Consider the following 27,957-nt stretch of genomic DNA (forward strand, 5'->3'; position numbering starts at 1 on the left):
TGGGGCAGCTGTGTGTGGAGCCGGGTCACTGTCTGTGTGCATGTCCTGTGGTATGAGGCCTGGGTCTCTCCCATCCACTTGTCATCAGTGGCAGAGCACTGCGCACTGACCGAGTTGCTGGGGTATCTGCTTTTCTATCCTGCCCTGCATGGGTACTGACAACACCTGACCGTCTTCCAGCAGAACTGTAGGCCTTCCTGCCCTGCAGCCCAGAGACTAGAGGGAATTTGGTGTTCAAGGTGGTCCAGGCCCACAGTCAGAGACCTAATGGCAAAGCATGACTCCCACTCCAGTGCTCTGCCCTGGGGTGACCCTACCCCTCCCTGGGCCTCAGTTTCCTCTTCTGCACAGAGGGCATGCGCCCCGGTCCCTGTGGCTGTTCTCGCACTTGAGCTGCTGGGTGGCTCACAGCAGGCCTAGAGCATCAGGCTGAGGCGCCAGCAGGCTGAGGTTTGTCTCCTGCTACTCAAGAGTTGAGTCCCACCAGGACTCAAGAACAGCAAAGAATAATGGGAAAATCCCTGCTGTGGGGCCCAACTCTGCATTCTCGGCGTTGTCTCTGTCCCTCTTCTAGGCCCAGCCCTGGCCCAGATGGGGCTCAGTGGTCAGGAATGTGGCAGGCAACCCTGTAACAGCCCTCAGCCCTCAACCCTGTAACTCCCCTCCCCTTTGTAGCCAGTGTGTCTGTCACTACTTTGCTAATGAGGCTGCGGAGGGCTCCCCTGGGGCAGATGCCTTTGCAGACCAGAGGTGAGGGGGTGGGCCAGCCGCAGGGTCAGGCTTGGAGGGGAAGCTGAGCCCTTCCCCTGCTTGCACCTCCCCAGGCCTGCTTAGCTGTGGAGGCATTGAGGCCCCTCTCCACCCCTGAGCCAGCTGTGAGGAGGCTGGAGAGCTTGGGGAGGTAGGAAAGCTCACACCAGGCACGGAGTTTTCTTTGGCAGTGTGACTCCGTAGTAATGATACTTCCACTTGGTCGACATCTATGTTTGTAGGCCTACTGTGGGCCAGGCACTGAGACCAGCCACGATCTGCATGGACAGACAAAATCCCTGCCCTTGAAGGAGGTGTGGCCAAAGGAAGAAAGACATTAATCAGAGAATCCAGTGACTTGAGTCATGCATTCATGTATGGGAATGCAGGCTGATCACAAGCCAAGACAGAGGCCGGGCAGAGCTTCTCAAGACAGAGACAGGGAGTCCTGTGCCTAGACTGGGGGTGGATCCAGGTACTAGGTAAAGGCTCAGCCCCGACTGAAGGAATCAGGAGACCTGTGTGGCCTCAGGCAACTGCCCACCTTCTCTGGGCTCCTGGGGGCTGACAGCTTCCTTCTGGCTCCCATCACCTCTGAGTGGAACTCAGGCAGTCTGTGTCTCCTCTTCGGTGCTTTTTGCGCTCCCTGCCAGGGCCCTCAAGACATCTGTCGGCAACAGCCTTGACTTTGGAATGCTGGAGGCACTGCCCCAGGGGATGCCTGGAGTCAAACACAGCACCGCTGCCTCAGGCCCCACCTGCCAGTTCCTCTGAGCCCTTTTGCTCTCACAGAGCCACCTCCTGGACCAAAGAAAGCCTGGAAGACATAAACTTGAAGAATTAGTCTCCTATTTCCCCCCCACCAATTGGAGAGAAAAGCATTTATTCATGCCTTCAACTCATTCATTTGCTTGACTAGTGTTTCATGAACACCTGGTAATTGCTGGGCACTGCACTCCATGCTGGACTGAGATGGCAAAGTGGTCATCCTCCTGCCATGTCTTGCCCACAGACCTGTTTTGAAAGCCAATCCATTCTGGGGGGGTGGGAATCAAACTTATTGCCAGTGAGTAAACATTGGCTGACTTCATTTCCAATTTCCAGTTTACATTTCTTTTGAATTCTTCCACCCTGCTTCCCCCCCCACCACCCCCACGGTTGGTGGAGCTGGCTACTGTCTGCTGGGTAGGATGGCCCACCCAGCTACCTAGCTGGTCACAGTCCTCCCCACCCCGGGCCTCTCCTGGTGGTGTCACATATGGTTGTGTTGCTTCCTAGTTATGAGGTAGTCAAGATGGTCACGGCCCACAGTCAGAGCCATAATGCAAAGCCCAGCTTCCTAGTTATAATCCCCCCTTCAGACTGCCCAGGTTCAAAGCTCACTGTGGCTTGTGGGACTTCGGGTGTCCCCCTCCAAGCCTCAGATTCCTCTTGTGTAAAATGGGATCACAAGAGCAAGTACCCATTACTCCTGGGGCTGTTGGGGAGATTAAGTGAGAGAATTTATGCTAAATCCTTAAAACGCACATAAGCCTTGGCAGCTATCCTTGTTGAATAAATGAGCCACTTGCAGGCTGAGACCTGGGCTGTGTGTCACATGGCACCTCCAGGCCTCAGTTTCCCCAGCAGTTTCTTTGGGAAAGCACATCTACCCTCTAGGTTGGGCCTCCTCGCTCTCGCCCTCCAAAGACCTGTTCTTGAGGCCTAGGCCCTGTGAAACCTCCGGCTCTCGGATGCAGCCTGGAGCCCCGGAGACGAGGTCAGGCCCCGCGGCCCCGCGGCCCCGCCTCCTGTCGCCCGGCCCCTGGCGGGATTGCCCCGGCGGGCCTTGGGCCGCGGGCTGGAGGCGCGGCTCCCGGCTCGGGGCTCCCGCGGCCGCGCCCCGCCGCCCCTCCGCGCTCGCGCGCTGCCCCTGCGGGGGTGGCCGCCATCAAAGCGTCTTCTCGTTCTTATGCTAATGAGCCCCATTAAAGCTTAATGGCTGCGAACGCGCGGGTTTAATTGCACCTGCCCGGGCCGGAGGCTCGGCAGGCCGCGGAAGCAGCTGCGCGCCGGCCCGAACGGCCTTAATTACCTGGAAAACGACGCCTGGCGGGGAAGGGAGGGGAAGGCAAGGAAGGGGAGAGCGACGGGGCCTCCACGAGGCTGGGCCTCCTCCGCCGAGGCTGCAGCTCGGTCCCGCTAGTCCTCGCCACTGCGCGGGAGAGGCTCGCATAGCGAGTTCATTTCATTCATTTATCACCCTGCTTTGCCAGAGACCCTCTCACCCGCGCCCCGGCGATCAACCGCACCGCCCCTGGGTTCTGGCCTCGTGTTCCCCAGCGCTGTCCCCGGCCATCTTGGGCTTGGCATTCAACGCCCTTCGGGACCCGCTGCTGCCGCTGACCCAGTGCCACGATGCTCTGCACGAGCGGTAATAATGGTGGTCGCATACTATGTGCCCGGCGCCCTGGAGGGTTGAATGCGACCTCGTAGAGACCCCAGATGCCTCTTCTCGGCCTACCCCCTTCGCGTTTAGAAGCTGGTGCCGCTGCCTGCAACAAAGGCCCCTCTCTTCGCTCATCCTCCCTGAACCCCCGCCCTATCCTGTCCCTCCAAGATGATTCTCTGTCCTCCTAGGATGGGGATGGGTCTGGGCCCTTTGTTGATGAGTGGACCTGCCCCTGGTGAAGGTTGTCTGGGTATGTCCTCCCCCTGGACTGACATCTCACTGAGGCCGGTCTGTCTGACTGCCTTGTCTCTGCATACCCCTGCCTCTGCAGCCCCTGCCTCTCCCCGGGGATGGCCCCCCCCTGGGTTGGGGGGCTGCAGTGCTGCCCTGAGCCTTCTGCCCAGAAGAAACTGAGACTGAGACTGATGGGAACCTCATGGAAACCTTGAGACCTAATGGTATTCTCTGCAGGCCTCCCTGGGCTGCTCCCCATCCCATCAGGTGAGCCCTGGGGTAGGCCCTGCCCCTCCGTCTCCCTCCCTCATTCCCTCTCTCTCCTCTTTCTGCAGAGGGCAGGAAAACAGGGAAGAGGGAGTATGCAGACTGCTCATGCAGTTTTTAGATGGTCCCCTTCCCCCCCTTTCCGTTTCCCCTTGTGCCCAGCCCCTCTTGTTTCTTTCTTTCAAGACGGTGGCTGGAGTGCAGTGCTACAATCATGGCTCACTGCAGCCCTGAACTCCTGGGCTCAAACAGCCCTCCCATCTCAGCCTCCCAAGTAGCTGGGACTACAGGTGTACATCACCATGCCTGGCTAGCCCCTCCTTTCTGCCCTTTCCCGTCCCATTTCTCTTCCCTCTGTGCATCTCAGAGACCGAACCTAAAGCATTACACAGTGCCCATTGGGAGGCCACCTGGCCCTGGTCCCGCCTCTGTCAGGCAATGCTGAGAAGGCAGAGGGGAGTCAGATTTGGGCTCTGCCCTCCAAGGACTCCAGTCAGGGAGGCAGCCCTCGAAAGGAATACGTGTCCTCTAATGAAAAAAGGACCAATTTAAAGGAAGCAGAGAACAGTTTTTGAGCTCAGACTGGGAAGGCCAGGAGAGGCTTCTAAGCTCAGCCTGGAAGGAAGGATAAGTGTGAGCTAATGGGCAGGAACAGTGTTTCAGGTAGGGAAACAGTTGTAGTTCATCCCTGGCTAGGGCAGAACACTGGCACACATGAGGGGAGTAAGGGACAACCACAGAAAGACTGAGCCCACTCCAAAGTGGAGGCATGAGGCTGGAGAAGTGGCCAGAGGTTCCTCTGTTGCCCAGCAACTTTCAGTGCCTCCCTATTCCCAAGAGGGCCGAGTTCAGACCCTTCAGTTGGCACGAAAGCTGTGCCATCACCTTATCCCAGGATGCAGCCTATTGTCTTCGGCCGAGTTCCCCACTACCAGCCTAAGCCTCAGATGTTTATTGTGAGCCTACTGTGTGTGTGGGAAGGGGGAATGGGCAGTAACCCCATCGGGGCTGGCAGCAGTGGGGCCTGCTGCCCAACTCCATGCCCCTGCACCCATTCTTGTCCCCAGATGTCCTTGCAGACAAAATGGAGGTGAATGGGCAGGCTGCCAGGGGCATCAGGTGGCATCACAGCCGGGTGGACAGTCTTCCCTGATTAATGAGGTGGTGGAAACCTAGAGGGAGGTCTTTACTGGCATGCCTCGGGGTTCTGCCCTTGCTCTGGTCAAGGCAAGGAAGGAGGTTCACAGGGGCTGAGCACCTCCCTGCCAGGCTGTGTGTGAAACCCTCGGTACCCAGTAGTTTAGCACCACCCATGAAGTGGCTTCTCTTAATATCTCATTCTGCAGATGCAGTGGGGGTGAAGAGTGAGCTCAAAGTCACTCATCTCTGAGGTGGCAGAATTGAGCCTCGAACCCAGGGCTGTGTGACTTCGAAGCCTGCACGTGTACCTGCTGAGCTGTGAGGCATCAGTAATGCATCTTCTGCATCTGCTAGACTCAGGAAGCAGGGCCCTGCCTTTTGAACTTCATCTCTTTGACGGTGGTTAGCACAGCACTTGGCATGTAGTAAGTGCTCAGTAAATGCTTGCGGACTGGATGATTAGGGCAGTAAGCCGTGGGCAGGGCTCAGAAGCAGTGGGGAGGCCCCATCACTCTCCCTCCCCACCTGTACCTCCACCCCCAGGAGTTGGGCAGGGGCCCTAAGGGGATTTGAGGACCGACTCAAGGCTTCCAAGCAGGGAGTGTACTCGCTGGAGGCTGGGGAGGATCCAGCTTCCTATCCAGGTCAGGGTCAGGATAACAGCCACGCCCCCCGCCACGCCCTCCTCCCGCTTGGAGGCCAGGCTGACACGAAAAGGCTGCACTGCAGATCGCAGAATCATCAGCAAAAACTGGGGAATAGAGCGGGTGAGGGTTTCCATGCAGGGTGGGGACTGCTTTCTGATCCAGCCCCCAGGCCCAAAACCTGTGGGAGGGACTCTCTGAGGGCAGTGCGTCCTTGCGGCATTGGCAGCAGGAGTCCTCCCATAACCTCTGTGGTGTAGGGGCCCGGCCGTAGCTCTGGAAGGTGTTAGATCATGGTTCTGGGACTCAGGTGGAAGGGAACATTGGTGGGCAAAACAAGCATGGTGAAAACTGAGGCTCAGACAGGTTAAGGTCACAGAGCAGAGCTGGGTCTGTTTTCTTTTTCTGTTTCTGTTTTAGTTGCGACAGGAGGTCACTCTGTTTGTCCAGGCTGGAGTGCGGTGGTATGATCATAGATCACTGTAGACTCAGTCTCCTGAGCTCAAATGATCCTTCCACCTTGGCCTCCCAAAGTGCTGAGATGATAGGCATGAACCGTCATGCCTAGCTGACGCTGTCTTCAAACCCCACCGACCTCCTTTCTTTTGTTCCATTCCACTCTGCACAGAACCCTCATGCGCCTTCCCAGAAGGCCCAAGGCCTTGTCTTCAGAGGTCCTGGCTGTGGAGTCTTGGAGCACAGTCTCCCCTCTAGGCCTCTCAGGTCTCTCTCTTGGGGACTGTCCCTGGGAGCAGCGAGCCACTGTGCACCAGGGCAGCCCAGCTGCTTAGTGGGTGGCCCAGGCTTTCAGAGCGACAGGATTGATGGGCCAGGTCCTGGGGACCCTGCCATGGTGGACCATTACACCCTTGCCTGGCCTGCCAGGAAGGTGGAGTGCACATGCCCACCCTCGCTTCTGAGGGGCCTTCCTGAGGCAGAGGCTGTCGTCCCCTGGCACCCAGTGCTGTTGAGGCAGCTGGGGACACTGAGACCATGATGGACAAAGACTTGAAGTCTCTTTTCAGCCCTGCACAAGGTGTGACCCTAGCTCCATCACTGCTCCCTCTGGGCCTGTCTCTTTCTCAGCAGAATCTGGGACTGGCCTTATCATCTCCAGGGGTTCCAGCACTGGACGCCTGAGAGTGGACATGGCAGTGTGAGGGGGCTCTTTGTGGTGGGGCAGTCAGGATGGCCCTCCCCGTGGGGGGGATCTTTGTCTCCCCAGGGCAGTCCTTAACCACCACCCAGCCTCCCCAAGCACCTGTGCCGGGCAGTGGGGTATGTAAAGGCCTAGCACACACAGACAGGAATTCCGATCTCAACCCCATCGTCATGAGCTCTGTGACCTTGGTGAGTCCCTTTACTGTACAGGTTTTAGCTCTGATCTGGAACGTGGATATACATAGTCCTGACATCATGACATTACCATGAGTAGTAAGTGAAACTCCCACTTTAGGTCCTTAGCCTGGCATCCAGGGCACAGGAGGAGCTGATACGTGGCTTCTGCTGCTGCTGCTGGTGGTGGTGGTGTGTGAGACGTCCTTAGGAGATGTTGGCCAAAGTTCCCAGATGCTCACCCTCCCAAGCCTAGGGGAAATTGTGCTTCCTGGTGGTCTGGGAAGGGGGGGGATCATGTGACATGTGAGCAAACATGACATGTCCCTTTGCCACTGCACTCCAGCCTGGTGACAGAGTGAGACTCCTTCTCAAAAACAAAACAAAACAAAACAAAAAATACACTTTACTGCCAGTCAGTTACGGCCAGTGAGGTGTGAGCAGAAGTGACATGTCCCTTCTCGGCCGGAGCCTTTCATGCTGATGAGGCTCCCCACCACTCACTTTCCTCTGGTAGCCCAAGGTCAAGGTGGCAACTGCTCAGTGAGAGAGAGCCTCGCTGCTACCCTGATGGATGGTAGTATGAAGGAGAAATCACCTTTTGTTGTTTTGGTCCCTTGAGATTTGAGAGTTCTGTTAAAGCAGCATGGTTAGCACATCCTGACTGATTCATCATCGTCACCACACTCAACGCCTGTCCCCCGCCAGGGGTCTATACAGGGGAACAGCAGCCATGGAGGAGAGCTGTCAAGAAGTAGAAAATTTTAGGCTGGGCGCAGTGGCTCATGCCTGTAATCCCAGCACTTTGGGAGGCCAAGGCAGGCAGATCACGAGGTCAAGAGATTGAGACCATCCTGGCCAACATGGTGAAACCCTGTCACTACTAAAAATACAAAAAATTAGCTGGGTATGGTGGCTCGTCCTGTGGTCCCAGCTGCTCAGGAGGCTGAGGCAGGAGAATCGTTTGAACCCAGGAGGTGGAGGTTGCAGTGAGCCGAGATCACACCACTGCACTATAGCCTGCTGACAGAGCAAGACTCCATATCAAAAAAAGAAAAATAGAACTTTACTGCCAATCCGTTTCTACAATTGTTTGACTTAATTTATTACTCATTTGTTCACTTTCTCACCAATTTCCTCACATCATTTATTCCTTTAAAAAAACGCCTCTTGGCTGGGTGTGGTGGGCATGCCTGTAATCCCAGCACTTTGGGAGGCCAAGTCAGGCAGATCACTCTGAGGTCAGGAGTTCAAGACCAGCCTGGCCAACATAAAGTAAAACCCTGTCTCTACTAAAAAATACAAAAATGAGCCAGGCGTGGTGGTGCACACCTGTTGTCCCAGCTATTTGGGAAGCTGAGGCAGAAGAATTGCTTGAACCCAGGAGGCGGAGGTTGCAGTGAGCTGAGATCGCGCCACTCTACTCTGGCCTGGGCAACAGTGCCAGACTCCCTCTTTCAAAAAAACTCCAAAAAGCAACTGAAACCAGACGCTTCTTGAGCACCTGTTTCACAGGTCAGGAGGGAGCACAAAGGCCAGCAGGGAGCTTTGGACCGTTCTTCAGAGCCACAGTGCTTGCCCAGAGGCCAGCAGCCCCTGTGGGATACTGGGGCTGGGGCATCAGATTTGCAGAGCTGGGGCGAGGGAAGGAATAGCACTTGGGGGAGTGAGTCTGCTTGAGAAAGGCCTAGAGGTGACAGAAGACACTAGGCAGTTGGGTCCAGCCAGCAGGGATGGGGCCAGGTAGTGGCCAGGCTGGAGGGGACTTTGCCCCCGGGTCATGAAGTGTGTAGTGCTTTGGACTGAATGATGACAGTGGTGTGCATAAGTGAAACGAGAGGCCAGCGGCTGGAGGGAGGAAGACCCAGGTAGACGGCTGGGCCAAGGATCCAGGTGGGCAAGGGCTGGCGTGGGTCCAAGGAGGGAAGAGTGGGGCTGGGGAAAGCCCAGGGCTGGATGGCCAGTGGTTGGAGGGAGCTGGGGGCAGGATGGGGGTACCCTGTGCAGTAATGGGGAAAGTTTGAAGGATCAGAGTAGAATCAGGGCACCCGAGCAGAGTCCAGCAGAGATGTCCAGGATGTAGACTGGCGAATGGACAGAAGACTGAAGGAAAGTGAGAACCACCCTGCCTGCCCATAGGCAAACCATTGGTTTGAGGGTGGGGCCTGCGCTGGGAGCGGGGAGGCACACACTTGTTCTCTTTGTGGGCTCAGGGGAAAAAAAGAATTGAAACTCCCACAGGGAAAAAGTTTTTAGACTCCACCGTTGGAATGCTGATCTTGTATAACAAGAATGTTTTAATCCATGCATTTGAAACACAGTTACTGAGCCCCTGCTGTGAGCCGGGCTCTGCCCTAGGCGCCCATGGGTGAGCAGGCAGACGACAATCTCTGGAGCCAGGCAGCTAATGACGAGCAATCTGAGTGAAGTGTAGGGCGTCTCAGATGGTGATAGGCCGGGCCTGAGGGCACACTCCTTAGTCCCAGCTACTCAGGAGGTGGAGGCAGGTAGATCACTTGAGCCCAGTTCAAATCCAGCCTGGGTAACATAGCAAGACCTCATATCTAAAAATAACTAATTTGCCAGGCGCAGTGGCTCACGCCTGTAGTCCCAGCACTTTGGGAAGCCGAGGCGGGTGGATCACGAGGTCAAGAGATCGAGACCATCCTGGTCATCATGGTGAAACCCCATCTCTACTGAAAATAAAAAAAAAAAATTAGCTGGGCGTGGTGGCGCGTGTCTGTAATTCCAGCTACTCAGGAGGCTGAGGCAGGAGAATCGCCTGAGCCCAGGAGGCGGAGGTTGCGGTGAGCCGCGATCATGCCATTGCATTCCAGCCTTGGTAACAAGAGTGAAACTCCGTCTCAAAAAAAAAAAAACAACAAAAAAACTGATTTTGAAAAGAAGATAGATATAGTGAGAAAAAAGTAGAGGTGGGAGGGGGCTCAAGGATAGGTGAGATACATGCAATTTTTTTAAAAATTTATTTTTATTTTTTATTTTTGAGATGGAGTCTGGCTCTGTAACCCAGGCTGGAATACAGTGGTGAGATCTCCACTCACTGCAGCCTCTGCCTCCTGGGTCCCAGTTCAAGCAATTCTCCTACCTCAGCCTCCCAAGTAGCTCGGATTACAGGCACGACCCACCATGCCCAGCTAATTTTTGTGTTTTTTAGTAGAGACGGAGTTTCACCATGTTGGCCAGTCTGGTCTTGAACTCCTGACCTTGTGATCTGCCCACCTCAGCCTCCGAAAGTGCTGGGATTGCAGGCGTGATGCCCTGCGCCCAGCTGCGTGCAGTTTTAAATCGGACTGCCAGTAGACACCTCACTGAGAAAGTGACAAGTGAGAAAGGTCAGCGACCCTTTCAATGTCTAAAGAAAGAGGGAATAGCAGTGCAAAGCCCCTGATGCAGGAACAGCAGGGGAGCCACTGTGGCTGGAGGGAACTGAGAGAGCGGAGAGGGTTCCTGGAGGACTCTGTCTTTGCTTGAGACAGGGTCTCACTCTGTCACCCAGGTTGGAATGCAGTGGTATGAGCTCAGCTCACTGCAACGTCCGCCTCCCAGGCTCCAGTGGTCCTCCCACCTCAGCCTCCAGAGTAGCTGGGACCGCAGGTGCGCGCCACCATGCCCAGCTAATTTTTTGAATTTTTGGCAGAGACAGAGTTTTGCCATATTGCCCAAGCTGGTCTCAAACTCCTGACCTCAGGCAATCCACCCGCCTTGGCCTCTGAAAGTGCTGGAATTACAGGAGTGAGCCACCGCGCCGGCCAGACTCTAGCTTTCATTCTGAGCGAGCTGGAGACCACGAGAGGCAGGCTCCAAGCTGACTTAGGATCTCACAGGCTCCCTTGGGAGTTGAGGGGGCCAGACGGAGTTTGAAGGGCAGTAGACGGCTCCTGGAGGCTCTAGCAGGCCTCCGAAGCTGCAGCCACATCAACCAAGCTGACCCTACCCTCCATCTCCAAGGATTGGGGGAACAGGCTGCCTGCCTCTGCCATGCCCTTCCTCCCTCCTCTGCTGCCACCCTCTGATGGTACTTCAGCCTGTGCCATTTTTCCGGGTCTTCTGTAAGTGTATATTGACCCTGAGGTGGCAGCAGGAGGGGCGGCAGGCCCCCTCCCCAGGAGGAGACCCCTTGATGAACTCTGAGAAGCTGGTTGCTTAGCAAGCCCTATTTTCTCTAACACTAGTGCTAATCAGCCTAGATTGAATGAACAAGGAATTGGCTTTTGCACCTTCCTGTCCTCTCTACACACACACGCACACACGGACACATGCACGCACGTACATTTTTTTCCCTTAGAGACAGAGTCTCACTTTGTTGCCCAGGCTCCTGGGCTCAAGCAGTCCTTCCACCTCAGCTTCCTGAGTAGCTGGAACTACCGGTGTGTGCTAGAGTGCCTGGCTAGGGACTCCATTCCAGAATCATGGAATCTTAGGGGTGTCCTGGGCTGCCTCTTGACTCGGTGGGTCACTGTTTCGCACACCTCCTTGTACACCTCCTGTGACTCCAGGCAGCTCAGTCTCTTTCTAGCGACTGACGGGCTCTGGACAAGGTGAGAGGCACAGAGCAGTGGCCCAGAAGTTCAGAGACCAGGGTCCCCATCCCAGGCTGCACACCATAAGTGGACACCATAGCTGACCCATCCTTTCTCTGTGCTCAAATGCTACAGCCCCTTTGGGAACGCCCAGAACAGTCCAGCTTTACAGCTGCCAGGGTTCGGAGTTGAACCCTGTGCCCTGGGCCCCTGCCACCCCTGCTCCAGGCACAAAGGGAGCAGTTCGTCAGTCCTTTTCTCTCAGATGCAGAGTGGGATGGGACATGCCGCTTTACAGATGGGAAGACTGAGGCCCAGAGTGGAAGGGAAGGAGAGGAGCCCATTCCAGGCTCCCAGCTTGGGATTTTTCCAAGGCACTCCAGCAGCCACCCAGGGACCATCATTGGTGACAATAATGGATGGAGGGCCTAGTGTGCCGGGCACCGTGTTGAGGGACCCCAAGGAGGGCACAGCATCCGTGTCCACGGGAGGAGGCTATGAGGCTGACAGCACCCAGGCAGCGCCGAGCTGGAGCTGGCCGAGCCCTGGGCACGTAGCTGTTTGCCGTCTGCTGTTTTCCGTATCATGGGGGGATGCTCGGGCAGGCTCCCCTCAGTCTCTCTCTGCTTTGGTCCCACCTTTACTCAGAAGAGCCCCTTGCTGGCCCCCGGGTACTCCTACCCTGACTCTTCTCTACCCCTTCAGGCTCCTGAGGCCCCTGCCTGGCTTGACCGTGGTCACTCCCGGCTAGAAGCTGACCCTCTTCACAGCTGCCCCAACATATAGGCCACAGTGGGGCATTTCCAGTTCCAGCTTGGGGCAGCTGCCCCCTAAGCCCTGCCCTGGGTCTGCTCCCATGCCCCTCCAGGGTTCGGAGTTGAACCTTGTGCCCTAGGTGACTTTAGGTGTAGCATCCTAGCATGGATACGACGCCCTACCTCGTGACTCACTCTGGCCCTGAGCTCCCTTCTCCGGTCCAAGGAGCTGCTGGGCCTCGGGGAGGGGGAACCCCAGCACTAGGTCCAACGTGATGTGGCCGGGCTCTGTCTGCCGGGGCCTGGAGCTTTCCTCTGAACCTTAAGGAGCCCCCAGATCAGCTCCATGAGGGCGGGGGGTGCAGCTTCTAGAGTCTTGGAAACCTGTTTTTCATGGAGGCAGATAGAATGAGCACCCAGGAGGAGGCAGTTTGAAGAGCTGGTGCTTCAGGAGGAAACTTGCACAGCAGACATGCGCACACACATTCCTAGATGCCAGCCCTGTGGCAGCTCACCCCACACTCATTCATAGCACATGGACGTGCCCGGGTGGTCAACCCTTGGACACCCACACGCCTCTCACGCCCTCTCACACACACACTGTACCACCCACCCAGCCCTGGCCACACTCAGGTCAGGGTCCTGATGACCTCGGGCACACACAGACACACACCAGGTCACGTGCACCTTCACACGCACTGGCCGCTGGGGTAGCAGCAGCAGAGGTGACTCAGAAGCCTGCTTTTCACAGAGTCAGAGCCCAGAGGGGACTTTAGCCACACAAAAAAGAGCATTTCAGGGAGAAGGGCTGCCCATGTGCCAAGCATATGCCCCTCAGCTACCCAGGACCTCTTGTGGGAACTGAGGCACATGGAGAACCTGGGGCACCCATGCCACTCTCCAGCACCCACCCCCACGTGGACACATGGCCACCATGGCAGCTATGGCCATAATGAGGGGTTTGGGCTACTTTTTAACAGTACCTCATTCCCCACCCTAGTGTAGGGGTTGGGGGCTGCCCAGACACCCTCCTGGCCCCGGGGGCCTGTGAGTCAGAGGCTGCCAGTGGTGCCCTTTCAGCTGTTGCTGGGGAAATGGTGGTGCAGTGACCACCGAGACCAGGACTCCCGGGGGAGGCCCTGCCGGCCCCGGCGCTGGTGTCTTGGCCTCACTGAGCCCCACCTGGCAGATGTGCCCCTTGTGGCTACCAAGGACTTGCCCCCTTCTCATTTCAGAGGTGGAGAAACTGAGGTAAAAAAGCGGAGACAACCAGGCGCCCCTCCCACAGGGCCCTGCCTTGTTTAAGACAGCCCTCCAGGAAGCCCTTGCGTTCTGTAGGTGGGGACCTTTGGGGCCATTTTTTCCAGAGGCCCAGAGAGGGCTGTCGTCTTGCCCAAGGTCACACAGCAAGGCATAAGCTAGCCAGCCTCGGACTGGAGAGCTCTCCGAGGGCCCCCATGTGCCTGTGCGGGGGTGTTGATGGGGGGCAGGTGGGAGGGAGGAGGTAGGGCTGATTTGTTTCCCAGCCTCCTCCTCCCCCTCCCCTGCTCCCTTCTCTCCCTCACACGGTTTGTTTGGAGAATGACTCACAGGAATGCAGCAAAATCCTGATGGATGGGAAGGCAGGGCCGCAGTACCCGGAAAACGTCTCCAGGGTGGGAGGCGGGGCTCAGCCTTGGGGCCTGAGAGGCTGGTGATAGGGGAGCCCTGCGTGCAGGTGGGGAGACTGAATCCCTGGAAGAACTCTGGTCACAGTCTGGCTAGGGGCCGCCCCTGCTCGGCAGAAACATGCAGGCCTTGGCTGCTGCAGCGCCCCTGGGCCACCCCCACCATTTCCAGTGTTGTGCCCCGAGGCATCTGGCGCACAGTAGGTGACTAACACGTGCATTTTGGCCCTGAGTGTGACCCAAATTAGACTCTTTCAGTTGTGTGCACTGTCCCCCTGGTCCTCCCAGCTCCCTGGGGTGGCGTTGGTGTGGGGTGCTTGCCATTCAGTCTTTTCAGAGACGTGGCCCAGGGCTTACTTCATGCTGGACGCTGCCTGGGGCGGGGGAGGCTGGGATGGAGCCAGAGGGAAGTGGGAGAAGTACACGGGATGGAACTTCCCGACTACCCCCCAGATGTGATGAGGCCTCGACAGGTCCCAGAACAAGGTGAGGCATCCTTGGAGGACACAGGATGAAGTTCCAGGCAAAGGAACAGCGGCTGTGAGGGCTCCCTGAGAGCGTAGGGACCCTGGGAAGGTCCCAGTCTTTGAATAAAGGTGGGTGGGACCTTATTGGTGGCTGGGGGGGCCATTAGGGTCCAGATATCAGGCAGCAGCATGAACTGAGGCCTGGGCTGTCTCCCAGGGCAAGCCCTCCTCCTGGGCACCACATCTGGGGCCTCCGAGAAGGGACAAAGCATTCACCGGAGGGACAAAGCATTCACCGGAGGTGGGAATGTCCCCAGGCCCAGCCCCTTGGTGTCTGCTGATGGCTGTCACGTGGGTGTCCAGCCCCGATGACCAGATATGTGTTTTCAAGAGAAGCTGGAATTTGGATTTTCTGTGAACTCTCCTGATTTTCAAATGCTGGCTCAATTAACAAAAGGCACAGTGTGGTTTGAACCGCACATGTCCGCAGGCAGAGGACCGCCGGTTTCTGTCTGCACTGTGGGGTGCTTGGGTTTTGCATTTGTTTCTTTTACATTCGTCATTTTGTTGGAAATAGCCCAAATAGTCACTCCGTGCTAGGTGCCGGGGCTCTATCAGCAAATAAGACAACATGTGACGGAGCTGCCATTTTAGTGGGAGAAGACAGTGAACAAACATATATCAGGTGATATGTGTTAGGAAGCAAATGGAAGCAGGGGTCCAGAACAGAGAGCGGCTGCCAGGCCGAGCCCACATCTGGGTGGAAGGAGCAGCCAGTGCAAAGGCCCTGAGGTGCGGCCCTGCTAGGTGTGTGAGAGGCCGTGTGGCTGGAGCGGGCCTGGGGGAGGAGGTGAGGTCAGATGGCATAGGAGACTGTGGTCTGTGGTATAAGCGTGGTTTTAAGTCTTAGGTGAGGAGGGAGCCATGGAGGATTCTGAGTGAGGGAGGGTCAGGGGCCGACTTGATTTAACAGGCTCTGTTAAACAGGCTGTAAGGGCTGAGGGGGGCAAGGATGGGCCTAGGAGGCCCAGAAGGGGCTAGTGCACTGGTCTAGCTTCGTGATGATGGGGCCTGAACAGGATGGGGGCCGTCGCCAGAGGGTGGCCTGAGGAAACTGTGGTCAAACCTCTCTGTGGTGTGCAAACAGTACTGATTCTAAGGACTTGGTAGTAGCATGCAAATGGTGACTGTGTATAATGCATGTATCAGGTGATATGTATTAGGAATCCTATGTGATAATAGGATTAGAAAATTGTACATTAAAAACACACCAGCCCCAGATGCAAAAGACGGCAGATCATATAATTCCATTAATATGAAATGCCCAGGACAGGCAAATCCAGAGAAACGAAAGGAGAGGAGCAGTTGCCAGGGGCTGGGGGTGGGGAAATGGGGAGTGACGGCCTGCGGGGACAGGGTTCTTTTTGGGAGGGGGATGAAAATGTTCTGAAATTAGGTAGCAGTGATAGTTGCACAACTTTGTGAATATACCAAAACCCTGAATTGTCCCCTTTAAAAGGGTGAATTTTACAGTGTGTGAATTATAACTTAAAAATTTTTAAAGCACATCTGGATTTCTGACCAAAATTGATGCACCTGGAAAAGATGGCAAGGAGCTGGGCGTGAGGGTGCCTGTGGTCTCCACTACTCGGGAGGCTGAGGCAGGAGAATCACCTGAGCCCAGAGTTCAAGACTAGAGCTTGGGTGATACAGTGAGACCCTGCCTCTACAGAATAATAATAGGCTGACCACAGTGGCTCATACCTGTACTCACAGTATTTTGGGAGGCCGAGGTGGGCAGATCACCTGAGGTCAGGGGTTCGAGACCAGCCTGGCCAACATGGTGAAATCCCATCTCTACTAAAAATACAAAAGTTAGTCTGGCGTGGTGACGCACGCCTGTAGTCCCAGCTACCGGAGAGGCTGAGGCAGGAGAATGGCTTGAACTCAGGAGGTGGAGGTTGCAGTGAGCCAAGATCTTGCTGCTACACTCCAGCCAGGGCAACAAGAACAAAATTCTGTCTCGATAAATAAATAATGGATTTTAAAAAGAAAAGATTGTAAGGAAATATTAACAGTCATTGTCACAGGGTGAGGGGTATTCTGGATTTTTTTTGGTCTTTCTACTTCTGTGTACTTTTCCATTTAAAAAAATCAGGCATTTCTCTCTAAAACCATAAACACTGGTGACCAGGGCCAGGGATGGGGGCATCCATTCAGAGAGGCTCAGCCTCTCCAGCCCTTGTGGATCTTCCAGCTGCGTGGCTTTCACGTGGGAGGTTGGGAGCAGGAGCTTGCTCTGGTCCCCGGCTCTGACCTTCTGGAATTCCATTCCTGCTCACATGGCCTTGGTCAAGTCACAGGACCAGAGATCCCAGCAGCCCTCCCCTGGAGAGTGTCCCAGACGCCCACGATGCCTCCACCCAGAGTCTGCCCCGTTCTGCTTGCATGCCTTCAGCCGCAGGTTGCTCACCACCTCCCGAGCAGCTCCCTCCTTCCATTTCTGGGCAGCCCTGCCTGCGAGCAAGCTCTTCCTTATATGGAGGTGAAATCTGTCTTCCTGTTGCTTCCTCAGCTCCCTCTCTGAACCCCAGTTTCTGGGTCTGCAGAAGGGGGCTCCCAGGCCTCTCCCTGCCTACCTTGGCCACTGGGAAGTTGTGAAGAGACTCGGGGACCAGCACCCCAGAGCCTGTGTTGGTGGTCATTCAGCTCTCGGGACAAAGCGTGGGTGGGCCTGTGTCCTGGCTGCACAACCAAGTAAGATTTCCACATTCAGTGTCCAGGCCATGGCTGTGAAATTGGAATGTGATACTCATCCTGGAGACTGAAAACTCAAGTCTCTCTGTGGGCCAGGAGGGAACGGCCATCATCAGCACTAACCCTGTGGAGGGCTGTGGCGTGGCCAACACTGAGTGATGCTCAGGCTCTCATTTCCATTCGTCATCAGCACGTCCCGGACCCTGCCGTTCTTCCCCATTTTAAAGGTGAAAAACCTGAGGCTCAGAAACGTCATGGGAGGAAGCTGGGTGCGAGCCTCCTGGCACACACTGTGGGAGTGCTGCAGGTTGAATAAGGAAGCCAGCAGCAGGCAACCTCTGCCCTACAGAAGGGCACAGAAGCAGGACGGGAAGGAAATGCTGGCTGTAGGCTGGGCTCAGGCCCATGGACGTGTTGTGGCAGGTGAAGGGTCTGCATGTCTGCTCTCCGAGCTGCCTCGTCGCAGGTGCTGGCTTTGGGAGGATTCTCCTTGGCTCAGCACAGGAGCGTTCTTGCTGAGCTCGGGGAGAGAGGTAGTAACGTCGCCTTCCACCTCATGGACTTCCCAGTTTAGAACGCTGCTTCCCATCCCACCCACATCACCCTCTGTTAGGGAAGCAGGAGCAGAAATGCAATCCCTCATCTCAGCTCTGGAAACTGGGGTTAAGAGGGGGTGGAACTGCCCAGGGGCACACAGCCAGGGCAGGCCCAAGCCAAGAATTGCACTGGGGGTGAGCAGGGCATGCCTTTCCTGGCTTCAGTTATGTGAGAGGCCAGGAGTCATCATCTTACCACCCCATCCCCTCCTGGAGAGCCAGGGGCACCTGAAGCCAGGGGCTCTTCCCATTTCCGCTGCACTTGTGCCTGGGCTGGGCTGCTCTGAGCTGGACCCTGGTGTGGAAGGTAAATAAGCAGCCCCATGACAAGCTGTGAGACCAGGCAGTGGTTTGGGCTTGACCCAGGCCCATGCTCCTCTCTTCTTCTCCCACAGCCTCAGTGCCTACAGCTCTCAGATGGGCTAAGGACACCTACCTCAAAGGATGGCTGAGAGGATTCCGCGTGGGCTGCTTGGCACAGTTAGCTCCAGCTCCGCATGTCACCCCCTCCCATGGTGTAGTCACCTGGGCTCCACCACAGCATGCTGGGATGACACCACACGGGGAGCAGCGTGGTCACTGGCGTCCTTCCTCTGCCTCCCCCGGGCCCCTTCCATTCACGCGGTAAAAATTCAGATAGCACAGCAGTGAGTGTCCCTCTGGCTCCTGACCTTCTAGCAGTTTCTTCCCCATCCTTCCAGGAGTGATCTCCACAGATGCAGGTGCCCCTGGAAAGGGCTTTCCATGCACAGGTTCCCCGGAACTCACCCTGGCCCCAGAGAGTCTGTACCCAGCCTGAGCCTTGCCACAGAGCTGAGAGGACTGAGCCCTCAGCCCTCCACGGATGTGGACTTGGAGGCTGTGAGAGGCTGTGATCCCAAGCTGCCCCTGGGAATCCCACATACTCTGTTCCACAGCCGCCTCCTGGTGTCTGTCCTATGGCCTCCTATGTCAGGAGTAGAGGGGTGCTGGAAGGCCATGAAGCATTCGGTTACCCATTTTGCAGATGACAGACTGTGGTGGGGGCTGGGTTTCCCTTAGCAGAGAGAGAGAGTGGTCCAAGTCATGCCAAAGGCTTGAGGGCATGTCATAGACAGCTTGAGTCCAGGCAGGAGCTGCAGCCACCCGTCAGGACAGAATTGGAGACGTTAGAGGTCTTCACCCATCTGGGGCCGGAAGAAGCCTGGAGGCAGCATGTCTGCTGCCATCAAGTCCAGGGAGGGCAGAAGCCCATGGAGCTCTGCGCTGAATCGGGAAGGGGCTGGAGGGGTCACTTGTGGAGTGGTTAAGCCACCCAGAGATACCCGTGAGCCCTGGGGTCAGGGAACAAAAGATGCGTGCAGGCAGGTGACTGACACTTGGGGGGGTGTGTACTTCTACGTAGAGAAGGCTCCGTGTTCCTGCATGTGCACACGTCATTGATGTGTATACGTGGGTATGTGTCTGTACACATTTCTGCATGTGCGTGCATGTGCATGTTTGAATGATTGTGTGAGTGTGTATACACACAGATGTGTGTACTCATGTTTCTGGGTGTGTGCGCCCAGCCTGAGGTGGGGACAGGGTTCTGTGTGCGTGTGCACACGTGTCTGTGTGGTTTTGTGCCTGTTTATGTGTGTGGTGTCTGTGTGTCTGAGTACACATTGTATAGAGGGTCTAGGGGCTGTGTATGAGGCAACTATGTGGTTCTGTTGGACTCTTTGTGTGTTTTGTGTTGGGCGTGTCTACGTGTGTGTCTGGCCCACGCACTGGCCCAGGGCAGGACAGAGGGGCTTCCTGCCTGGTGCTGCTGGACTCTGCTGTGGTCACCACAGCCCCATGGCCTTAGCGTGGGGCACTGGTGGGGTTGACGTTGCTGCTCTCCTCAGGGTGGGATGGCATGGAGCAGGCCCATCCTGATGGCCCAGGAAGCCTGGGAAGGTGCCCACGGGATGCCCACCACTGGGGCCCCACCAGCATCAGGGCCGAGGCTCAGGCTGTCATGGGCTCAGGTCTTCTCTATAGATAGCAGTGGCTAGATGTCTGTGGCTGGGGCCTGTGCCTGAGGTCAGAAGTCCATTTATGGAAGAGGCTGGGGGGGGTCAGTCTGTTGCTGGGATTGGGGAGGGATCACAGTGACTAGGCTCAGGAGTCGGAATGTGGCTGCTGCCACAGGTGAGGGTCAGTCTGTGGCTGCAGTTGGAGATTCGTCTGTATGGCACAGAAGACAGGTTAGACCTCAGCCAGACCACTGTTCCCAGCCCCTTGGTGGCTCCCTGGCCCAGGGATAGGTTTGAGCCCTGGACACAAGGGGCAGGGGCAAGAAGGCACCTGTGGGTCCTGCTACCAAGCAGGCCCGTGCCCAGCTTTTCCCATGGCCATAACAGAGAACCCCAGCCAAGCCAATGAGTCCAGAGTATGTGGCTTCATCATAGATAGAAACCAAGGGTGCCCAGGACTGTGCTAGGGTGAGCAGGGGCAGTGCTTCCCAAGTGAGACTGATAGAAGACCCCTGCCTGCCTCTCGGTGCCTCTCCTAGGCACCCTCCGGTGCCCAGCCCTGTGGCTCTAGAATGCTCCTTCCCTCTCCTGCCTTTCTTCCTCCCCACCCCTTCATCTGCTCTCATCCTCCCCACCCCCCAGTCTGTCTCCTTTTGCAGCTGCCCAGTCCTCTCTTTCCTCCAGCCAGCCTCCTGCCCCTAACCTGGGCCCTTTGAACCCCAGGGCCTTGCCTCTTTCAAGTTCAGCAGCTTTGACTTCACTCAGATGCTGGTGCTATGGAAGGAAGATGAATACCCTTGGTCTGGACACCCCAGGAGAAGGAGGCTGCGTGGAGGTGCAGTCACAGGCCTGCAGGGAGGGGGGGCATCTTCCTGGAACGTGTGTCCAGTGAAGGGTCCCCAGCGGGGGTCAAGTGGGGCTTAGACCTGGATTCTTCCCTGTCTGAGCCCAAAGCTGCACTGACCTTATCTGGTGGCCTCCTGCAGTCAAGTAGGGAAGAGTGGATGGACACACAGATGGCAGGAAAACTACAGACAGAAGAGATCAAAGGTCATTCAGATCAAAGGCAGGCAGAAAGCCTTGGTCTTGGCCCAGCACCAGCATTCCTGTGCAGACCCCAGCCCAGGGCAGAAACTGAGGTGTGCTCCCTCATGCCCCTTCCCCTACATGGGTCAGCGGTGGAGGGGGCTGCAGATCAGCCTCCATCCTGGAATCTGGGGAGTGGGGACACTCAGGGGAACACAACCTATTTGAAAATGTTCCAAAAATATAAGGGAACTTGGATCTCTATACTCCCGATGCTCCCAACCCCCATCAGCTAAAATCTCAAGCTCTTTGCTTTCAAAGAAAAGCATTTTCTCAAGTGTTTTGCTCTCAGTTTCACATGGTAGCCCAGGCTTGCTCAGGAAGCGCTTGGCATTAGAGGGTTTTAATGGGGAGAAAAGGGAACAGGGCTGTAGTTGGTGAATGACCATGCCAGCGCCATGTAGGCAGGGATGTCTGTTCTGTTCCCTGCTGTCCCACAGTACCCTGAACAACGCCGGGAACATGGTGGGTTCCATAAATGTTTACAAAAGGAGAGATTTGTGGGCAGATTAGCTCAGTTGGGCTGGGAGACAAAACCGGATCCATGGGGGTGGGAGGGCTGGCAGCTGCAGACCTGGATCAACATGCTCATAAAAAGGGGATATTGAGGCTGGGAAAGTAGGAAGGTGACTGGGGAGATGACCCCCTGCTGACTCAGGGCACAGCTCCTGGTACAGTCACTAAATATGGGGCCTCTTCAGCAGTTTTCTAAGCTACTACCTTGGCATGAAGGGCATTAACGGGTTGGAGCAGGCACGGTGGAGGCTGAGGAGGGGCAGGGGGTGGCTCCTTCCTGAGGCATTTGCTCTCCCACCAGACCTGCTAGCATGAATGGCAGATCCCAGCAGCCACATCCATCCTTCTTGCAAGTTGCTCAGGCAAAATATGTCAGCAAATCCTGCTAGCCCTACCTTCAAAATAAATCCAAAGTCTAGCCCCTTCTCATCGACCCCACCCTGGCCAGGTTTCATCATTGCCCACCTGGACTAGTGCGGGATGCAGGCTTCCCTGCTCCTGGCCTGGCCCTGCATCTGCTCTCTTCACAGGGAGAAACTCTGACCACCCAAGGGAGAGCATGTCCCACTCCTGCTCACAACACTGCAGAGCACCTCATGTCATTCAAAAAACCAGAGTCCTTAGAGTGGTGCGCAAGCCCCTGGAGGTGTGGCCCCTGGCCCCTCTTTGCCCGCATCTCTTCCCGCTCACTCCCCTGGAGCCACACTAGCCTCTAGGATTTTCTAGTTCCTCGAAAATCCCAGCCTGGCCGCTGTCTCAGGGCCTTTGCGCCCCTTCTTCCTTCCGCCTGCAGAGCTTTGCTTCCAGATATGCTTCGCATGCCTCACTGCCCTAGTCTGTCAAGTCTGTTCTCAGGCCGAGCACAGTGGCTCTCACCTGTAATCCCAGCACTTTAGGAGGCCAAGGTGGGTGGACTGCCTGAAGTCAGGAGTTCTAGACCAGCCTGGCCAACATGGTGAAACCCCCATCTCTACTAAAAATACAAAAATTAGCTGGGCATGGTGGCAGGTGCCTGTTATCCCAGCTATCTGGGAGGCTAAGGCAAGAGAAGCCCTTGAACCCAGGAGACAGAGGTTGAGATCATGCCATTGCACTCCAGCCTGGGCAACAAGAGTGAAACTCTGTCTCAAAAAAAAAAAAAAAAAAAAAAAAAATCTGTTCTCAAATGCTTTTAAGTATGAACTCTGACCACCCGGCATAGAAACACAGCCTCTGCAGATGCTCCCAGCTCCTTCCCTGGCTCTATTTTTCCATAGCATGCTTCACCTAATGTAACATACGACATCATTTACTTATTCATTCTGTTTCTTGTCTTTTGAGACTAGAATGAAAGCATTGTCTCTTTCCTTGCTCTGAATCCTCCACACAGAATGGACCCTGGCATCTAGTAGGTGCTCAGTAAATATGTACCAAGCTGATGGAGGCATACTGCTGCCACCTTCTTGTTGTGTGACTGGAGACAAGTGCATTTCCCGGACCTCAGTGACCCAGTCTCTGAAATGATGAGACTTACTGATGGGGTTGGGGGAGATACATAGAGATTTGAAGTTGCTGCCTCACTACTCAATAAACAGGTGTGGAATAGATGTTAATAACTGGTCTATATCTGACCTCAGGCCTGCAGGCTCCCAGCAGGACTAGACCAGGGCCAAGCTCAAATGTGACTTGTGGATCTCAGTGTACCAGCCTGGCCTGTTGAGTCCCTATCCCTTGTTTCTACCTGGGTGTCCCCTGGCTAGTTCTGTCCCTGGTGGCCTGTCAGCAAGCCTTGTCCTTGACTGGCTCCATTGCCTTCATTCCCCAGGCCCCTGCTTGGAGGCCTCAGCCCTCTGCTCACCCTCCCTCTCTGGTCAGCAGCTCCAGTAGCTCTGGAACGGCGTCTGGACACGTACTTGCATGAAAGCAGCTATTGAGATAGTGCTTGACAAACAGAAGGGCTGACCTGTCCAGACCCAGATTCTTTAGAACACAGCCACACTTCCCCAGGAAGGACTGGGCCCTTTAAAACCCGTGAGTGCCCCTACCATCCCAGGGAGGGAGGAACTCCTCTCCCCTGGGGGAGACTCTCTTGGTGAAAGGTGAAGTCCGAACCTAGGGAGCAGGAAGCCTGCTGCTAGGCAGCCTCCTCTTCTGGTGTGCCAGCAACATTTATAGGGTCTGGGTGCTGGCACCATGATCCCAGGAAATCCTGCCAGTAGGGTCTGATGGAGTAAGCAGGGTGTTGGGGTTCGTGCACACTTAGGTTTGAATTGTGAGGCTGCACTTCGTTTGATCCGTGTTAAGTTGCTGCATTACCACATGCCACACACCGTGCTCGATGGAGGTGAGCAAGGCATCTTGAAATTTTGAGTCGGATGGGATCCGATTGTGTTGCTGTGTGGTCTCGGCCAGTTCTTTGCAGACTCTGAGCCTGGGTTTCTCCTCAGGGGATGGTCAGATACTGACTTTGGGGTGCTGTCTTGTGATTCTCCATGATAACCCTTGTGGAAGGGCCCTGGCCAGCTCGGGATTGCCATCACTCTTTGACAGATGTGAATGGCAGCGCTCCTGAATCAAGACCCCTCCGCCCGACTACCCCAGGAGCCCCAGGGAGTCCTTGGAGCTGGGGAACAAGAGAGGCCCCTGGAACAAATGACAGGCTCTGCTCTTTTTTGAGACAAGCCACCCACCACCATTCCATCCCTCTACACCCATCCCCAGAATCTGGAATCTGTGAAAGGTACTCACTGAGCCACCTCAGTTGAGTCATGGGACGTGTCCTGGCCCTGATGTTTTCCATCCCCTACCCCAACCTCCCACTCCCATTTTCTCCAAGGGGACTGTTGGCTCAAAGAAGAGAAACCCTGGGCTTGGTCAGGCTTACAGGAGGAGGGCTTGGTTTAACCTCATTCTTCCATGCATTCACTCATTCATTAAACAAGTGCTTATGGAATGTGTACCAGGAACCATTCCAAGTACGGAGGATACACCAAGGAGCAAACAGACAAAAATACCTACCAGATACATAAATATGTAAATGACTCAGTGTATTAGAAGGTGGGGAACAGCATTCCAGGCAGAGGGAGCAACAAGCACAAAGGCCCTAAGGTGAGAGTGTGCCTGGTGAATTCAGGAACAGCAAGGGGCAATGTGGTGAGTGGGGCAACAGGCTGGGACTGAGGTCAGGACATGGTGGGGGCCTAACTGTATGGGCTGGCACCAACCACCTGGGGGACTTTCTCCTTACCACTCAGAAACTGGGGAGGGAAGACATTCTCTCCCCTCCAAGAGAAGGGAGCCCACAGACTGCCCTCACACCGTCAAGTCCCTCTGCCAGTCTTGGCCTTGTGGGTGGCTGCATGAAGCAGGTGGCTAAATCAGGATGTGACAGGGACTGTCTGGGGCTGAGGGCAAAGATCTGGGGATAGTGGTGGTGGGGTGTCAAATTGACGACCAGCTTGGTGATCCCCAGCAGGGATCTGGTCTTTTCCTTTGCCCCCTTAATGGTATACTCAATGGGCATCTCCTGGTTCACCCGGCAGCCTCAGGACTGAGTGACCCTGGTTCCCAAGACAGATACTGAAGACTAAGCAGCCTGACATTTTAAATATGGGGAGTCCAGAGCAGAGCAGGGGCTGCCCAGGACCTAAGGGATTCATTTCTGGTGGCGAGGCCTGCTAACAGGCTTCAGGGAGTGCCAGAAAAAGTGCCCGAGGCCCGCCTGGCACATATTGATGGGCAGGGTTGGGTGTCGGATGTATAGAGACTTTCGTATGGGCGGGGTGGGGGGTTTAGTAGGTAGAGAGGGGAGCAGCACTGAGCAGCAAAACCCAACTGTGGCAGAGGTGGTCGGTAGCTCCTTCCAGAGCAGTGAGGGGCCTGAGCAGGAGGAAGTGGAGTTGGAGGCCGAGGAGAATGAGACAGACTCACTGGCCAGCGGGAGAAAGTGGTGGGACCAGCTGCGGCTGACACATCTGTGTGATCCCTGGTGCAGTATAAATCCGGTAGATGGATGGACACGTGGATGGATAGAAAGGTGGGTGGATGCAGCGACGGATGGATGGAGGGATGGATGAATGAATGAATGACTGCGTGGGCGGTGAGCTGCTGAGAGAGGGGCGGGCCAGCTGAGCGCTCAATCACAGCCCCGGGGCTTGGCGCCGCCAGCTGCGCTGAGAACACCCCTCACCGCAGCCCTGCCCTGGGGCGCGTAATTACGTGCCCCCAGGGCTCTGGAGCGGCTGCTGGGACTACAGTGAAGAAGGGCCCACACCACCACCGCCAGGCTCCACGCACCGGCCTTGAGCGCGCTCCCCTCGGCCACCCGGGAACCTAGAGTCGCCGTGGTCTAGCCCCAAGGTCCCCGGTCCCGCTCTTCTTTGTCTCGGCCTAGTTCTTGGCTGTCTCCGGGCCATGACCCACCTCTCCGGGCGGTCCTGGCCGTGTGCTTCTGTGCTGCCCCAGGATCATCTGAGTCTCAGTTCTCACTGCCAGCTGGGGAGGGTCCCCAAACCCTGTGCCTCTAGGACCGCGGGGCGGGCAAGTGGCAGGATCTCCAAGCTGCGTCTCTGATGCGGCGAGGGGAGGCACGGCATGAAGGCCCCCTTCTTCTCCACCTTCTCTCTACGCCCCACCGCCCCACCGCTACTACGCGTTGCGCCGCCGCGACCCGGTGCTGCCTGTTCGCGCCTTAAGCGGCTCTTCTACTGGGGTGCTATCCCCGACGCCAGGAGGACTAACCTCCACCCGCCAGGCTTCAGACTCCACGCAGATCCAGCCACACACACACGACCGCCTGCAGATACTCACCACAGCCCTTTAGCCAACCCGGAGCCCCGCACAGGCTTACTGCCCCTACATCCACAAGCCCACTCGCAAACAGGCCCACACGGCCACACAACGGCCCTCCGGACACTCAGCCCCACGCAGGCACAATCCCATACACACCACCTCACACAGGCATAATCCCACCCACGCAGTACCTCACGCAGTCACACAACCCCCCTATAAACAATCGCACAGACACACAGCCCCACGCAGTGCCGCATCATTCAGTCCCGCCGAGACCCAGAAACACATTCACAAGCTTGTATCCAGACCCCCCCTCAAGCCCCGTGACATTCACTCGTAGGACAGACCAGAAATACACAGCCACATAGATACACACACGGACCTAAACGCACAGCCAAGACCTCATCCGCAGGCTCGTAAGTCACTAGAAAAATATTAAAGCGTTCCCTCCCTCCCCTCCTCTATCTTTGACATACACACGCCCGCGCGCGCGCGCGCGCACTCTCACACTCACACCCCCCGTCCCTAAGCGCCTTGGAGCCTCGTAGCCAGTGACCCCAAGCCCCCGCGGTGAAAGCCACAGGAGCGTCTCCCCGGCGCCCCCTCCTCCTGCTCCCTTCCAGAGCTCATCACTCCCCCCCACCCCCCGCCCGCCAGCCTCCTCCTTCCCTGCCCCCTCCTCCTCCTCCCTTCCCCCGCGTCTGGGGCGCGGGCTGCGCGCAGCCAAGCCCCCTCGTCGCGCGCCCCTCCCCGCGCGCGCCCCGCGCCCGCATCGCGCTTACCGAGTGGATGCGGCCACGGGGCCGTCTCTAATTACCTCCTGTCCCCCAGCGGCCTGTGAATAATGGCTACTGAGGGCGCTCGCTGGGGCTGCTAAGAAGGAAACGCGGGGCGTGAGAGGCGCGGCGCGCGCGGGAGCGCGAGGGAGAGGAGCGAGCCCGGGGCCGCTGCGAGCGACTGGCGAGAGAAAGGAATCGTGCGAGCGCTCACATTTTTTTCTCCCAAGGATCTCATCTGGCTACCGCGTTCTGGAAGAGGCGAGGGGGAGAGCGTGCGCGAGAGAAGGAGAGAGACGGCGGGGGAAAGGGAGACGGCGAGACGCGCAGCGCCGGCGCCCGGGAGACCCAGGAGGAGCCCGCAGGTATTGTTGGCGGCGGAGCTTTGTGTCTTCGGCGGGCCGCCGTGGGCGCCAGGGCTCCGCGAGCCCCCGGCCCGCTGCCGCGCGCAGAGCTACCCGGAGCCCGGGACGGCAGGCAGGGGTCGCCGCCCGCCGCAGACACCCCTCCCGCGGCGCCGGGATCTTGGCTGGAGTTTCGAATTTGCCTGTTTGGGGGTTTTCCACGCTGGTTGAGGGAATAGGTCTCAAGAGAAGGAATTTCTTTTTTCTTTTCTTTTCTTTTTTTTTTTTTGGTCGCTTTTGGCTGCAGTTTGGTTGTGCTGGGGATTCCCCCCTCCCCTTTCCTCCACAAAGCATTGGGGAACGGTCTTGGCGACTGTGGTATTGGCGGAAGGCATGGGGCTGAGATGGCGGGGCTGTTGGCCGCAGATGGGGAGGCTAGAGATGCCAGAGAAGGAAGGAGTTCTGTTCAAGTTAGCAATCTGCGCCCCGAAGCTGGTCGGACCGGGGAGGGCGATCCGCGCGCCCAATCCTGCTCTGGGCAACCGGTGGGAAACTTCCCGGGAGCGCGGCCTCCCTGGGGACTCGGCGCCCCCAACGCCTCCGGGCGCTTCCTCCGGCCGCTGCCGCCCCTCCTCGCCGCCCGCCAGCGCTTAAGGTCGCGCTCTCCCCACCCCCGCCTTCCTCCCTTCCCTGGCGGCTTCCGGATCGGGACGGAGCTGCAGGAGCGGCTTCAAACACTTACCCTGGAGACCCCTCCCCACTCCTCCCACAAGAGCTTGCCTGGTGGCCCCCCGCCCTTCGTCCCAGTCTCACGCGCGGTCGAGTGGCCAGGCCGACAACGAAATCTCGCACTTATGCTGCGGGGGATTGGGGTGGGGAGGGGGTCCTTCCTGGGGCTGCTG

The 27,957-nt window shown here is 56.8% G+C and overlaps 1 protein-coding gene across 2 annotated transcripts in view; it reads left to right on the plus strand.

The window, feature by feature from the left end:
- The window catches only part of RAI1 (retinoic acid induced 1), a 129,138-nt gene that overhangs the window by 16,529 nt on the left and 84,652 nt on the right, over positions 1-27,957 (plus strand). Inside the window, exon 2 of one of the 2 annotated variants that reach the window (XM_039476838.2) lies at positions 26,942-27,076. The exons of the other annotated variant lie outside the window; for it this stretch is intronic. The gene's annotated coding sequence lies outside the window, so the exon portion shown is untranslated. The remainder of the gene's footprint in view (positions 1-26,941; positions 27,077-27,957) is intronic. 2 annotated transcript variants of the gene reach the window in all.

This window comes from Saimiri boliviensis, chromosome 17, assembly GCF_048565385.1.
Source record: "Saimiri boliviensis isolate mSaiBol1 chromosome 17, mSaiBol1.pri, whole genome shotgun sequence".
Lineage (NCBI taxonomy): Eukaryota > Metazoa > Chordata > Mammalia > Primates > Cebidae > Saimiri > Saimiri boliviensis.